Source organism: Leucoraja erinacea, chromosome 25 (assembly GCF_028641065.1).
Source record: "Leucoraja erinacea ecotype New England chromosome 25, Leri_hhj_1, whole genome shotgun sequence".
Classification (NCBI taxonomy): domain Eukaryota; kingdom Metazoa; phylum Chordata; class Chondrichthyes; order Rajiformes; family Rajidae; genus Leucoraja; species Leucoraja erinaceus.
Window position 1 is genome coordinate 18,466,141 of NC_073401.1, and position 17,269 is coordinate 18,483,409.

At 38.9% G+C, this 17,269-nt stretch overlaps 1 long non-coding RNA gene across 1 annotated transcript; it reads right to left on the minus strand.

Moving 5' to 3' along the window:
• Window positions 1–1,817: 1,817 nt before the first annotated feature.
• Window positions 1,818–12,423, minus strand: LOC129709471 (uncharacterized). Its single transcript, XR_008725512.1, has 2 exons — window positions 11,863–12,423; window positions 1,818–10,837 (listed from the first exon to the last, which is right to left on the minus strand). It is a non-coding gene; the product is annotated as an uncharacterized LOC129709471 (long non-coding RNA).
• Between the last annotated feature and the right edge of the window lie 4,846 nt (window positions 12,424–17,269).

Genomic DNA, 17,269 nt, shown 5'->3' on the forward strand with positions numbered 1-17,269 from the left:
AGGTTGGACAGGCTAGATGCAGGAAGATTGTTCTCGATGTTGGGGAAGTCCAGAACAAGGGGTCACAGTTTAAGGATAAGGGGGAAATATTTTAGGACCGAGATGAGGAAAACATTTTTCACACAGAGAGTGGTGAATCTCTGGAATTCTCTGCCACAGAAGGTAGTTGAGGCCAGTTCATTGGCTATATTTAAGGGGGAGTTAGATGTGGCCTTTGTGGCTAAAGGGATCAGGGGGTATGGAGAGAAGGCAGGTACTGGATACTGAGTTGGATGATCAGCCATGATCATATTGAATGGCGGTGCAGGCTCGAAGGGCCGAATGGCCTACTCCTGCGCCTATTTTCTATGTTTCTATGAATCAAACATCAGAGCTACAGAACCTCTTAAAATTGTTTGATGAGTGATGCTGTGTGCAGGTATTTTAAAATGTTCTGGCCCCAAAGTCCATCTCTGAAGGATGTCTTGTTGAGTGATATCAAGAGACTCTACTCCATTTCTACTCTCCTTTTACATTTCAGGGGCTCCTCCTAATTTTTTCACTATCCCACCTCATCTCTGCGCCATCTTGTTACTTCAAGGGAGTGATTCAGTGATTGTTCATGCTCCCGAGAATTCCACTTAGGGCTACAAGAGACGTAAGATAACTGGTCACAGAAGGCATGTGTCAAACACATTTCATTGTACCGTTGACCCTGTGTTAACCTATATATGAAAAATAAAACGGTATTAAAATGATTAAAAAGGCACATTTACTCCACTGGGAGCAGGACGGACAGGGAAAAGGATTTGCTTCCAGCCCTTGCACCTGTCAGTCTTGCTGGTAGGTTGCAGCGACAGATCATTGTCGGCACAATTGCTCGTTCCTGCCCTGCGCATGTTCCTAACTCCAGGTAAAACTGTCCACTAGGAATTTTACCATAAACATTTTCATCCAAGGCCAAACATGCGAGAGGACTACTCAGGATGCCCCAAAACTCTTTACAACCAATGATGTGCTTTTTGAAGTGCTTTGTTCCAAAGTAGGAAGTGCTGCAGCCAATTCCAAAGGAAAATGCTCTCACAAACAAAAAAATGAAAATGGACAGATAGCCATTTGACTGAAATTGGTTAAAACCACGCTTTATTTAGACAACCAGTTAATGACTCATCTGAAAAAGCAGTGCCTTCCTTGGACTGTCAAAGTAGACTGTTGTACTCAAGTGGAGATTTCAATGATACTTACCATCCAGATGAGTGATTGAGTGCACACAACAATAATGCTTCACATGGTTGTTAACGTGAAATCAGCTGATATGGAGATGTAACATCTATGCAGCAACGATGAGCCAGACACTCTCCTGTTGTGAAATGTTTGTAGCTCCTTCAGCACCTACTCTTGAGTCTGACCTGTAACCTTTGATAAGCGTTAATGGTGCCAACTTCTGAGGTTGTGGGTTCACTGATTTGAGAGGTACATGAATTGGCCATGTTTGTACAATTGGGAAGGGCTGTATCTGATTAGCATAAACTACAAAATTAGTTATTGGTCTGAACTTTTCTGTCGTTGGCAGATTAAGTTTCCTTATCAAACAGCAAGATCTGAGAAATACTGTTAAGCAATTAAAATGTGTATACATTGATGGTGAAACTGTCTGTTTTAATTTATTATGAAACTACTGACCTGCACTTATCAATCCCAAAGTTAAGGGTTATAACATACAGAAATTACCATGTTAATCAAGTACAAATCCAGCCTTGTATTGTGGTGTGATGGGCCCCTATATGGAGCACACACTGATATGTTCAGAGTAAACTATGACCATTGCATTCACTAGCTTGTGTACTTATTTTTAATTGGAAATAAAAATCCTGCTAACAATAAGCATCTCCCCTCTCTTTGCAAGAACTATTACATTAGTGGTAAAAAATATGAAATGATTCATTGAAGTATGCAGCAAAATGGAAACTAAGATGTGGCATTTGTGCTAATATGGTCAGTGAGAACGGATGTCCAGGCTATTCTGTTGAAAAATGAAACAAACAAGTTGTGTGATGAATGGTGCAGTGTGTAAATTCTCAAACCAAAAATCTTGAATGAGTTTCAACCAACAAGTGGGCTAACGGTTTTAGCACAGTTTCCAGCACTTAGTTTGTGGCAGGAGTTCACATGTAATAACACTTGCATTTAACTGAGGGAGAGCAATGTTCACTATACCAATTAGACAAGCTTACCTTTGTTCAAATGAGACCTGGTTATCATTTTAGGCAGGATTGTTGCTGCCTAAATTAGTAAGTGGCATAAGAGAGGCATGGACCAAATTGAAGAATTGCAGGCAGACTAACACTTTAATATTGTTTTTTCACCCTTGCTTATGCAAACTGAATATTCTTCTCAGTACACAAAACCACAATGGTATTCCAATGAGTCATTATGCTCCAACAGTAATCAATTTGGTAAAGTGCTTTGAGATATTTTGATGTGATAAGGTGCTTTATAAATTAATATCTCGTCAGTACTACCTTTATAAAACCAACCTGGTCTAGACAGATAGGAAGATTCAGGCATCGTTATGATAAATGCCACGTTTCACATCGGAAGTATACAAAATCCTTTCTTCCACTTTTCTCTCCTCTCCCCTTGAAAAAAATCCTGGGGTACACTTCTATTAGCGGTTAATAACCCACAACTATGTTAGATAAGTGGCCACTCTTATATCCGGAACAGGAGGAAACACACTCAGAACCAATCCATTATAATACCCACATATCTACTTTTCAGAGGGCATTCATTGGAAAGCACTTAAATGGGTTAATGTTTAATTTTTTTTCACAAGCCACTCAAAGACTCAGCTGCCAAAATGGCTTTGATCAAATCATTTTCCCCGAGGCAGGAAATTGAACATTATTTTCCATTCAGAAGAAGACAGGGAATGCCACTTAATGGAAAGGGTGATGGTAGTGTAGAACCCTTAAAGAGAGCATCAGATGTTAAACAATGTTACATTTTGCTGGCTAATGGCATTCAGACCCAAAATTGTTGGATTAATTCAGGTCTCACTGAATGACAGAACACATAACGTTGAGGGCCTTAAATGTCTTCTCCTGTTCCTCGGGATGACTCAGTTACATGCTGGCATTACTAAGTGATCCACCAGAGGAGAGAATGTTTGAATCTTCACACTTCAATTCATAATAAAACACAAGAAGGAGATTCAAAGAATCATATAAGCAATAAAATACGACCACATGCACCGTAATAATTCAGACAAGAGTTCAGTTTGGAATGTCAGAATGTCACAATGATGTCAAACAGACAGTTTCACAAATAAATAACATAACATGTCTTTCTTATCCCTTCTCCCCCACCGATTCTGAATTTTACACTGAAGATAGTTCATCCACGTTCATGCCACCAAAAAAATTACAGCTGAATCCATTACACAACAGGGTAGACACTGTTTGAAAAAATGCAGATTGAAGATCAGAGGGTCAATGAATGGGGAAGAAAGGGAGGGAGGAGGTCAGACATTCTGCAAATAAGATGCTTCTTTTTTTCCCCCAGACTATATACATCATCTGATATAATAACAACAAGATTCAGTCAATAGACAAAAGCTTAAAAAACTTTTTTTTCCTTTTTTTTTGTAAATTCAAGCACAGTATAGAAGTTGAAGATGCAGCATATCTTCGTGGGGGCTAATGTGGGCTTGTACCAGCGTACACTGTGACGCACGTGTCCAACTGAACACACCTGGAGACAAGCCTATCCCTGGATCACTCCAGCCCTGGTGCTCTGCACCTTTTTTCAATACAATTGACCCAACTAAAAAAACCAGTAAAGGGTTAGGTGATGAACAATCTTGAGACTGTGCAAGCTTCATCAGCTTTTACTTACTTACTTTTAATTATGCCCCAAGTAAAACATTATCAAGTTATCTTCCTCTCATTTGTCTTAAATTAAACAATCTTGATTACAACCAGCCACTTTTTATGTGGAAATGTATCTGCATTCGAATTAAAAGTTTCCATGATAAACAATAGAGTGTGCACATCCCTGAGCCCAACGGAGCCCCTTTCTGAGGGACTCCAGTGTGCTGCAGGTTGATGATTGTCATGGGCATAAAGAGGAGCAGAGCCAGATCGCCAGGATCGAGCTTCGGCATGCTCGTAAATTATGCAAAACACATTTCTTAAATAATATAAGATTCATGATGAAACCAGGTCAAGCATGATGGCTGATTATCGTCCCTGCCTGAAATAGTCCCTCTTCCCAACCACCACCCCCAGCTTCATCCTTGCTTCATGGAGCTTCATGTTTGAACCTTGGGTTCAGCAATAGGGATGAAACACCTGACTTTTAAACCACGTGGGCCACCACTAGAAATGCTGCAACTCCTAGTACATCCTTAAAGCATTTCTTCAGCAGTAAAAGGTACAGGAATTAACCCGATTTAGACAGCATCATTAATGCAAAGCAGCTTCTTTCACTTCCCTGAAAACTGGTGCAAAAATACGATTTTAAAGTTAAAATAAATCTTGCAGAACTAATGATAATTACAAAATTTTGAATGAATCAATTTATTCATTGTGCAAAGACTCCAAAGGCACAAAATTTACCACAAGCTGAAGCCATAAAGCATTGATTCATTGCTACTGCCCGACAATTTGAACTTCACAAAGAACACAATGAAAATGTAATTTTCACTAAAGAATCTGCCCTCACCCCTGGATTTGGTGCTTAGTTTAACTTCTCAGCATTATCACCCCATTAGTGACACCGGCGTACTGTCTGCCTCCAGGGTGAAGAGATGGTTGTGCACGGCAGAAGCAGGGAGTGTTAGGAGTATTTCATAGAGATGGGATCACACTTATTCAGAGGTGTAAATCACATGGCTCACTTGTTTGGAGTTAGTTTACATGTGTTGTGCCAATGAATGAGAATTATTCCAGACTAGCTTTTAGCATTTTTAAAGAACAAAACTTGGTACAGAGTTTGTACACGTTGCAGGAGGGATCATTTAGTTAAATTAGCTTATTTTTTTCCTCCAACGAAATCCCACAGTGCCTTGCATGTTTATGAAATAATTCCACTGGATTTACCTCATCAGCAATAGGAATGTCACTAGTTGAGGGTATACATCACTGTGAGGATGCAAGAACAACCAAATGAAATGAACACATGGAACAGCTAAACTTTGATGTACATGAAGTATTTAGATTCAATTATCACAAACTCTTAATTTATTCAGAATCATACATACTTTATCACTGAATGGAAATAAGTGTGAGTAGGTTTGAAACTTGAATGATTGTTCGAAACTGAGTGTCATCCTCAGGATGTAGAGAAATTGGAACGATCTGCATGGTGGCTGGTGGGATTATTAGCATGTCAGAACCTCAAGACTAATCATAAATCAATAAAAAATTTACCTGACATAATTGTCTTAATACATTTATAATTGGTGCAATCCAAACATTAGCTATCATTCACTACATATTCCATCCAGTTTTCTCTAGCATTAATACCATCCTGGGATTGATGGTAAAGATATATCTATAGATGGTAACAATATAACTAACTCCCTTTGCATGCACTGGCTAAACTGTACAGTACTGTGGAAATGTATCTGCATTCGAATTAAAAGTTTCCATGATAAACAATAGAGTGTGCACATCCCTGAGCCCAACAGAGCCCCTTTCTGAGGGGTACAGTACAGTAATTCTGTTCAGCATTTTCTGTTTCTGCTTCGAATTTCCAGCATTTGCAATTTTCTCTTTATTTGTTATTCTTCACCCTAAGCCATGGTTTTAAACTTATTTAAACTTATGGCTTTCCCAGCAGTAGAGTGACTGCAAGCACAGCATGGTCTAGGCTGCTGGTACTCTGAGCTTCATGACTTCAGTAACTTGCCATACACTACCAAATAGATCACCAGAGGAGAGTGCGTATGATAAAACAATTGATTGTGAAGATAATGTGGCTTTCTTTCTAGAAAATGGAGGGTATAGATTCTTTGGTACTCAATGGGGGGGAATCTCCTACTTTGGGGTTTCTAAGGCAGACGAGCATCTCATCCTGCTCCTTTGCTGGCTCAAAGTTAGAATTGAATTGAAGTTAGAATGTGAAGGAGATATGGTGGTCTCCTTCATCATAAATGATTACAGTACATCTCTTGGAACAAATGCGACTCAAAAATTAATTGCCTGAGAAATTGGAGGATTCTGCAGCAATATCCTTCATCATAAGATGCAGTACTCCAACAGTTGCATCTCTACACTTCACCTAAGCTACCTGTGCTGGGTCCACTGTTGTTCATCATTTTGTATAAATAATTTGGATAAGAGCACACAAGGCATGATTAGCAAGTTTGCAGATGACAATAAAATACGTGGTATCGTAGATAGTGCTCAAAATTTACAGGGGGATCTAGATTTACCGGGCAAGTGGTTGAGGAATGGCAAAACCCGTTCAATTCATATAAATACGCGGTGTCGCATTTTGGGAAGACTAATCAGGGTAGAACTTTCATAGTGAATGGGAAGGCTGTATCATAGAGCGGAGGAATCCAGGAGTGCAAATACAATTCTCTGAAAGTGGTGTGACAAGTAGGCATCATTGTGAAGAGGACGTTTGGTATGCTGGCCTTCATTATCTAAGGGATTGAGTATGGGAGTTGGGATGTTATGTTGGACAACATTGGTAAGGCCACACTTGTTCAGTGTTGTGTTCAGTTTTAGTTACCCTGCCTGAGTGACAGGGAGAGATTGAGCAGGCTATGTCTTTATTCCTTGGAGCATAGGAGACCAAGGGTAACCTTATAGAGGCGTACAAAATCATGAAGGGCATAGTTAAGGTGAATGCACAAAGTTATTTTCCGAAGGAGGGGAGAATCAAAAACTAGAGAACGTAGATTTAAGTTAAGAGTGGTAAGATTTAAAAGGGACGTGAAGGGCAACTTTACACAGTGTGGTACACAAATAGAACAAAATACCAAGAAAATGGTTGAGCCAGGTCCAATACAACATTTTAAAGATATTTGGATCAAAAAAAGATATTTGAATAGGAAAGGGTTAGAGAAATATGGGCCAAAGATGGCCAAATATGACCAGCATAGATGTGCACTTGGTCGGCATGGATGAGTTGTGCTGAATGGACTTTCCCGTGCTGTATGACTCTATGACTGATTGTGATAACACAAAAAAACTACAAATCTGAACAGAAATCAGCTAAATTTGGCGATGATACAAAGATTGATGAGTTAATCCACATTGTGAAGATCCCACGTAGGGATCTCGATAGGTTGTGATGAGGCAACAATTCAGCAGATGGAGTTTTAAGTGGGAAAATGTTAAGTTACCCACTTTGGAAGGAAAAAATTAAAAATCAATACCTTTTTTTAAAATGGCGACTACAAAATGTCACAGTACAATGGTTATGTGACAGAAACAAAAAGTGTGTGGATACAGGACATAAATAGAATTAATAGAATTTCAATTGCTTACTGCACATCATATGGGTACAAAAGTAAGGAAGTATAGATACTATTTTATAGGGCACTTGTGAGACCACACCAGTGGCACTGTGTACAGCATGATCTCTATATTGATGCAGGAATGCATTTGCACTGGAGGCAATGCAGAGAAGGGTTTCCTTTCAAATAAATTTCAATGAGGTATCATTGAATCAACCAGGAGTCATGATGTTAACGAGTCACAATCAGCTCTCTGCATCAAAGATTATAGATGGTTGCTATACATTGCTAACTAATTTAGTGAGCTCGGTTTATGCGCTCGAGGACCCATGCTGTGCAATGTGAAAAGCAGTGGGATATATTTTTGACGTTTGCTACGCATTCCTTGGGTAGCGCCCAGAGGAAGGTGGATAGACAGGGAAGATTGGACATTTTCACACACTCCACATGTTTGATCTTTCTTTAATTCAACATCACTTTCCTGCATCAATCCCACATCCTCTGATAACGGTCAATATCCAGAATACATAAATAATTTTTGAAGCTAAAATAAAACTAAGTGCATTATTATTTATAGCTTCTGCAACAAAATAAAATGCGGGAACAATAATTGCTTGAATCAGCGAACATAATTTTGTATTTACATATAGTACTGTACTTTCTCGTAAGGAGACCCAGTGTGTATCTCTCTTTAAGAAACAAATTATTTGCACCAATATCTTCTTTATGAGGTTCAAACATGATATTACATAAAAAGTCTTAAGGTATTTTCATACTGAGAAAATTAATTAATTACCTGTCTGAATAATTGGGTACGAACATTTCCAGAGGCACTGTGAAATGGAGCAAGCATGTTTAAATTTCCTTTCAAGGGATATAGCAGGGTGTAGAAAAGAGGAAACAGGATAGTAGGAAGAGAAACAACCCATTAAATGGGGCATTACGTTTCTGAAGGGCGGAAAATATTTCCAGAACTTCCTTTCATGTTATCGGTCTCAGAATCAATCGAACAATTAGCTTAACTCATATCAGGCAACCTAAACCATATTTAGGTTCAACAATGCATCCAAATATAACACAGCCCTTCTGACAAATCCAAGAGAAGCCAATGACGTAATTCCAAATGGAACTGAACTCATTGTTATGACCTCAGTCCTGACACTTTCAAACGATTTTGTTTCTCCTTCTATTACAGCAATAGGCTATGGCAATAGCTGTGGTACATTTTGAGCCAAATCCGTCCTTGTTATTATTATTTTTCAGTACACATTAAATGTAGTAGTCCTAAACAAAAATATAACCAGAAAATACTATACTCATCACTTTTGTATTTTTTACAGCCAAAATATGAGGTTTAAACATTTTAGTGGTACTGTAACTAAATCAAAATACAACATAAAATAATAAAAATTCAGCGTTGATGTTGCTCCCTAAATTCGGATTAATAGCTGACCCTTGTTGCAACTGATCAATTATTAAGATGCAATAATACATTGTCACTGTTCATCGAAGACATGTTGATAAAGCAACTCATGCTATGTAATCACCATTTTCTGATTTTCTCATTGTTATCACAAATTCTTGGTATATTAGTTTTTTAACATTATGTACACTTGCACAGAAATACCTATGATAAATATTTTACTTTCTCTTAAATCACTTTTAAATTTTCCTTAATTTGTAAAGTCCATTGGCACTTTGCACTTCATGGTGGGAATGGGGCAAAGACTTTACAAAACAAATCATGTGCTATGTGGATCAGAAGTACTGTAGAATTCAGGAATTCCTAAATATTTTTATTGCACTGAAGTAAAGGATTCAGGTTGGAGGTTGGGGCAATGTCCCATCAACGCAATGGTTTCAAAATCCTTCAGACTATCACAAGTAATTAATGACGGATGGAGTCCAGTAATTCTGGACCAATATCGAAGTTCAGGGAAACCAGGAACAAACTAGATCTGTTCATCAGCATCCAATTAAGTATAGTAACAGAAAATTGCCAACAATAGCAGAATAGTCTATGGCTGGAACCTGACATCACAGAAGCACAATGAGTCATGAATCAGTAACTATAGTTATATATCTTGTAACCATAGACACTTCGCAAAACACACTGAGCCATATACTGTAATTCGTTATCCATGGAAACTTGACAATGAAATGTGACAGTATTGATATCTAGCAACCAGTGAAATCCTATCAATAAAACAGGCCACAAAGCAACATCCAAGTAGCCATGAAAACTTAACAACTGCTGAGAGATAGCGATATTAACACATTGGAAACCTGGTAATCCAGTATGGTCGCAATCATTTTCTCGTCTTTCATAGAAACATTGCAATCAGCAGGGATATGAGACAGGGTGGAGGGAATTAAGCACCAACGCACCATTGTTTTTCACAGTCTGTGTAACAAGGATCAAATGTAACTGCTCCAGAAACCAAGAAATGAATTGGCACCTGGTTACCATGGAGATAAAACAATCCATCTTCCAACATGTCTACAATCACCCAATATTGGGTACATATGAAAAGAAGTAGCTGGTAGAGATATGTGGCAAGACACTGAGTCTGAAACACTGAGATAAACCCAGGACAGATGATGATTGGCACATAGTGCAACGGTGACAGAAGATATCACCAATTGACATTTTGATAGCAGGAAAACCATGTCGACGGATGAGCCACCGATATGTGTCCATGTCTTTTGGGATATGTTGGAGTCCAGGAGCAAAATAATGTTGAGTGAATCAGTGACTGAAACACGGGTCCAGTCAGCCACTTGCTTTGTACGTGAAAGTTCCTTCGACCCTCCGATATGAAGCAAAGAACACCACCAGGGCGCAATGACGCATGACAAAATAAATTCTCCAAAATTATTTGGCAACATCCTCCAGTCCTTTCCTGTGGAGTTGGCTCATTAACCACGGCGATCACTGTGGTTGCATTTAACAGGTGCTACACTCGTTCATCAATACTTCCAATAGAAAATAAACAGCCAAACTGCTCTGAAAGTCTTACATTCATATATACATACACGTATGCATATATATAGATATAGATATACATATCTATACATATATATATACCCTGTTTTGTGGGATCATATAATTAACTAATAACAACACGCTGAACCACGTACGAGGTGATATAGAAGTAGTTGCACAAAACCATCCTCTGGTCTCTTGTTTCTCTTCCCCCACTCACACACAAGTGCTCTCTACTAAAGCCCGTTGCTGTTCCTGTGGCTGAGAGGGGGTTTGGTCAGCTCTACCACTGCTGAACGTGACTTGTTCAGCACCTTAGGGGCTCTCCGCAGCACCCTCTGAGCTTCATTGAAAGCTTCCGTTAATTCTTTCTTCCATTGGATAAACTCTGGATCACTCTGGAAAAACAACAAAAAGGAAGTGCAAGGACATCAGTTTAAATCTTTAGTTACATTTCCTAACTTTCTCCACTGTCTTCCTCCCGGTGATATTTGTTGAACATAGAATATAGTCCAACACAGGAACAGGCCCTTAAGCCCACAATGTCCATGACGATAATTATGCAAAATTAAACTAATCTTGTCTGCCTGTATGTGATCCATATCCCTCCATTCACAAGACATAGAAAATTACAACAATCACTAACACTACACTAATCAATCTTCCTAAATTTGTGGCAAGATATTTAATTATGAGAGGTATTTAGCCCGGCTTTGTCCTGTCCTCAGATGAAGTTTGCAGATAAACATTGTTAATGAACATTTCTAGAAACCTGCAGGGACTAGCCACCCTGAGCAACATTTTCTTCAGGAGGACCAGGGATATTTTAACTGTAGTAATCCACTACAAAAATGCATAGTAAACATTGTATCAGGTGCCTGAAACACAAGCATTATGCTTTGGTCAAGCAAAGAAGCATTTTAACATATTCTAATTCCGTTCTCCATGAAATAAAGTTACTTCATACATATGGAGAGTAAATTTCCTTCTCAACAATAATGAGAGGGAACATATTTTGTGCATCACCCATCCGTGCAGCGTCTCTGAATCAAGATGGCAAAGAGTTCTTAGAACTGAATAGAGATCAACTAATCAGCTCATGTCTTCATCAAACTTTCATCTCATTAGTCTGAACTGGGTTCACATCTAGTGCCGTAAAGTAAACGATCAGTTTATTCCACATGTAGGCTGTTCTTGTTTAGATTTTTAATCAATTATTGCACTGAACAATATACAATGATTAACTTTCTCCAACTCAAATAGTTTCAAAAACTCTCTAATCAATTTCTTTATGTAATATACTGAATCAAGCCCACTCCTGGAAGTCACAGTACAGCAGCAAAGCTTTTCTATTTTTACTATTGTTAAAATGGTGAGACACACCACTCATCTCTAGACCTCCCTGACCCACAGAAGCACTTACCTCACACTGCAATACAAATTGCTTTCCTCCCTTAAACCGCAGCAGGATACATTTTTTATCTTTAATCTGAGTCTCTTCCACTGAAACTATCTGCTCCATTGTCAGCAGGCTTTGCTAGATTAATAAAACAGAAAAGAAGAGTTAAATTCAGAAATGAACGTCAAAGTATTTACTTAATTTTGACATTGGGTTTTGCAGCGGATTGCTAAATTAAAGTATCCTATTACTATTTACTATCCAAGGGGAAGACATTCTGGGTATGGGAGAAATCGCCTTAAATGCTACTTAACTAATTATAAGAAGCCCCACATTAACAAACACATAAAAAGAGGGATTTTAGATGGACAGCATCTGTGTTCTACTTTAAGTCAAAACTTAGACCTTGTGGTAATAATGATGCTGAACCCTGGCCTGGTGCTACAACTGTGTTGCTGTTATGGATGTGGTGAAGAAAATTGTCAATAGTGGCCTGGTCTACCCAAATCACAAGTAGGCAGGCCATCATGGTAAAACCAGCACAACAGAAAACTCTAACAAATTGAAAGGGTGCGCAGGAGAAAAGTAATCTGGTTAAATTGGACAACAGTTGTAAGAATGTCGTACTGTTCTTCCGATTCTGTGTCTACTGGGACATCACATGAGAGGAAAACTGATTAGTCTGAAAACCAAAACATATCATTAAGGTTTTCTAACTCGCAAAATGATTATCAAATATATTGTTTCAAATTAGTTTACTATTTCCATATCTTCAAAGTAATCTCAAAACTTGTCTTATAATGTATGGCATGACCCCAAATCATATATGCAAAAATTTCCAGCCTTGCTGGAAAATTAAGTCATCACTGCAATTAGTAATTTATTTTCTATAATTGTTGATTCACTGTTAATCAGATACATTTGATCTAGAAGATCGGCACAATTGGTATGTTCCAACATGTGAATGTAATGTGATTGAATTTGTTATTAGGTTTGAAAGAATGAAGAGATTCTTAAAAACCAAAAATACATGTCACATTTCAAAGGAACTAGATATAAATGAGAAATAGTAGTGCAAAAATGATAATGGATAAACCTAAACATAATGGGGGGTGTAAAAATGTGAATGTAATTACTCCAAAACAAAATCAGTATAAAAAAGGGCAATGCTCCAATTATAAAGCTGAGTAACCACAGTCAACAAGAGAGAGGTGCATGGACATGTGGGAATCCAGTTGATCAGAACAACTACGTAATGAGAAATGGGATAGGAGGAAAACATTGAAATGTTGACTGTAAAAGTTAAAAAGTAAAAATAATCTGCAAATATACTGTGAAAGCAATAAAAATGTGGGTTCACTGAAGAAAGAAGTTTGTGAGAATACATAGGAAAAAAAATGTAAAGCTCATTAAATGTATTCCATTTTCACAATGGAGCATAAGAACAAAATGCCAAGAAACTAAAAGCCAGTAGTGGAGAACATTTAGACAGTTTATTATTAGCTGAAGTTTAGACAAATGAAAAAATAAGATAGGCCAATTTTAAGATCTTGCTTTGACATAATAATATTGAAATAAATATACAAAAGTATTGCTGATTAAACAGTCCTAACTTTCCAAAATTCTTCAGCTTTTTTGGAAATTGTGGCTCTAGCTTAGAATCATTTCATTACTTAAGAGGGAGAAACCAGGTAACATCCAATGCAACCGTGGTGGGCTAACCAATTTAGTTGAAAATTTTTAAGGAGTTTGCAAACAATGTAAATGAACAACACCTTTGGTTACAGTGTCAGTTTCAATATCAAACATGATATTCTGTTGAAGAAACCAAAATATAGCACCTCCCTCGGTCAACCTCCTTTAGTCCTGGGAAAATAGTTCCAGCCTATCCAATCCCTCTTCATAACTCAAGCATTGCAGTACAGACAACTTTCCTGTGATTCTTCTCTGCACCCTCTCTAGCTTAATTACTTCCTTCCTATAGTGTGGCAACCAGGTTAGAGGGAAGATAGCAGGATTGAGCTTTTAATAAAGCCCTATCAAACAACCAAGCAGAGCTAAAGGTTCAAATCACACAAATCACAACATTCACAAAATGCCTCAGGTCTTTCGTACAATACATCATACTTCAAAGGCTACTGAATAAGATCAGTGAAAGTGGTCAGGGGACAAGCAGCGGAAAGGATATGCTTACTGGTTTCATCACAGAAAGCTGTCGAGGTCTGGGGTAGTCATTCATTGCGGGAGGTGAGGAATGGTATTTGGGGGGTGGACACATTAACAGTGTAAACAATGGAATTAACAACATAATTTCTAAATTTAAAGTTGACTCCAAATTGCAAGAGGTAAGGAAATAGTTGATACTGAGGAGGATTGTAATGAATTATATCGGAATTAATAAAATTGCAGATTGGGCAAATAGGTTGCAATGATGGAAAGTTTCGATGAAGTTTCAGAGAGAATGTTTCTATTTGCAGGGAAAGGATCAACTAGATAAATGAAGAGTGGCGTGAATGTGTAAGTTGCTACTACAAACTGCGCTTGCAGTGAATAGCTATGTATCTATTGAAGGAGAGGATGGACAAACAATTCAAAGGCGAAAGGAAAATGGACTTGTATGAGGAAAGTTGGGAGGAGGCGCAGTTGAAACACAAATACCGGCATGAATTAGTTGGTCTGACCAGTTTTGTGTTGTACATTCCATGGAGGCAGGCCAGCAATAGTAAGACAGTTCCTCAATCCACATTATCTGGCCAGGTGCAACAATAGCATTGGCCTCATCAGCACATCAAACACCTTGCGCAATGATGTAATTACCCAAGTAGATCAAATTCTCACGATGATGAAGAGAATAAGGGAGACATTGCCATAGCGATTAAGGTACTGGACTAATAGTCAGAATTCTACACCGCTGATCCAGAAACACAAATTCAAACCTCACATGACAGCTGGAAATGTCAGTATCCTTAAATAAATGAAACATTATTAATTTAAAAACATGGTAGTGTCTGCCAAAAAACCCCATAAATCCACATGGCCATAAAAACCTATTCATTGATGCCCTTCTTGGAAGAAATCTGCCATCATCCCCCAGAATAACCTTACTGTGATTCCAGCTCACTCATATCAATGGTCATTGCTGCAGCAGATGATTTTGTGCTTCCAATTGCTACTCTGACTGACACATTAACTAAACTCCAAAAAACTATCTTGTTTCCTCTCTTTCCCGGTTCTGTGCAAGAGTCAGAAGCCTGAAATATTAACGTTTTCTCTTTCCACACATGCTGCCTGACCTGCTGAGCTTTACCTGTATTTTTATCTATCTATATTACTAAAATTCTGAGCTTGACCACTTCCTGTTGTTCTGTATATTGATTTTAGAAAAAACGCTGTCACTTACGTCTGTGACTGCGCAGGACAAGAGGATTTTCCCATCAATTAAAAATAAAAGTTATTAGTGTTTAATAAATGTTGAGATTCTCTCTCCTGAAGGCCACGCCCCTTCCAGACTATAAAACACGGAAGTGTTGAGTGCCTCAGTCAGTCTCTGCAAGATGGGGGAGCGAGAGGGTCACGTCTCTCAGTCTGAGCTGTGAATAACACTGAACACATGTCTACTAAACTGTGAGTGGTTTTACTGACCAGTCAGTGCCCTTAATGTGGTTTGAAAATATAGTTTGGAAATTCTAAAGCTGTGTTGTCTTTGGTTTGGAAATTCTAAAGCTGTGTTGCCTTTAATTTGGAAATCCTAAAGCTGTGTTGCCTAATTAAAGTTGCCTTGCCTAGCTAAAGGCGCCTTGACTTCTATATAGTTGCCTTGCCTAATTTAAAAGTTGGTTTGAGAATACATACAATTTGCAAAAGTTGCCTTGCCGTCTTTATAATTAAAAGACTAATCTTGACCACTTCCTGTTTGCGCTTTGTATTGATTTTAGAAAGAAAACGCTACCACGTACGGCTGTGATTTTTGGCCATCTTACTCAGACTCCCCTCCGCCCATCAGGTGCCGAGGACTTTTCCCATCGATGAAAAATAAAAGAGTTATTAGTGTTTAAACAATGTTGAGATTCTCTCTCCTGTCAATCATGCCATGAAGGCCACGCCCATTTAACTGGTGGGAGGGACTATAAAACCCGAGAGAGTGTGAGCGTGGCTCAGTCTCTGCAAGATGGGAGGAGGGAGGGGTCACGACTCGCTGTCTTTAGTGGCCTTGCACCCTGCTTGAAATGGTATGAAACTGCACTTGAATTTGGTGGCCTTTGACCCTGCTTGAAGTGGTGAGAAACTGCACTTGAATTTGGTGGCCTTGCACCCTGTCTGAAATGGAATTTCAAGGAATAGCCGTGAGTCAACTGCCAGCCCACCAGCCTTGAGTGAGTGAGCTGCCAGCGCAACAGGCTTGAGTGACTGAGCCGCCAGCCCAAGAATCCATTCGGCCCACAATGTCCATACTAGCCCTCTGCAAACCAGTCCATTCACCCCACAACACCCATACTAGTGCTCCAGCAAGCCACCCTCCCTCCACTGGCCACCAATAGTGGAATTGGTGGAGAGGTGGAATATTGCGTTGGTGGACCAGCCATCCCGTGTGATGCTCGGACCCAACGGGTCCCACTTAGGCTAGTTATTAATGTAACTGAAACTTTATTGCCTCCCATCCATTTGCCCAGATTTGAGCCCCACCGCTGGGCAGGGAATTAATATCGGAGTCGATCCTTGCCTGGGATCACTCCAACGTGAGCTTGCAGTCTCTGGAGAGGCTAGTTGAGAGCTCCAACGAAGCAGAGGCTTGACCAGTCCCGACGCGGGGTTCGATCGCCGATGCGGAATCAAGATCGTCCCGTCAACGGAGGGCTCAAGGCCCCTGACCGCGAGAGAGCAAAGAAGGGAAGAGATCTGAACTTTTTTTTTGCCTTCCATCACAGTGAGGAATGAGGAGTCACTGTGGTGGATGTTTATGGTAAAATGTATTTAGTGTGTTCCATTGCTTTTTATTTGTATGACTGACTTGGCAAATGAAATTCCTCGTTTGTTGCAAAACATACTTGGCTAATAAAGTACTATTGTGATTGTGATTGTATTCCCAAACCAGCGGAAACATTTCTTCTTTCAATCAAAATTCTTGAGAATTTTTGGAAAACTTCTCATCAATCTCCCTTTAACCTCTCCATAGCTCCCTGATTCCCTGGCATAATTCCTCTGAACTCTTTCTAATGTCTCAACATACTTTTTAAAATGCTATGTTTAGAATTGGACACGTTCTCTTGTTAGGGCTTTGGCAATAATGATTTGCCTGATTTTCTACTCTGATGCATTTCTGAAAACATCGACATCGTGCCTAAAAATCAATAAAACATCTTTTTAAATGAATGTTTCTAAGCTTAATAAGGAATTAAAAGAAATGAAAAAAATGAAGACATTAGTTTCAAGG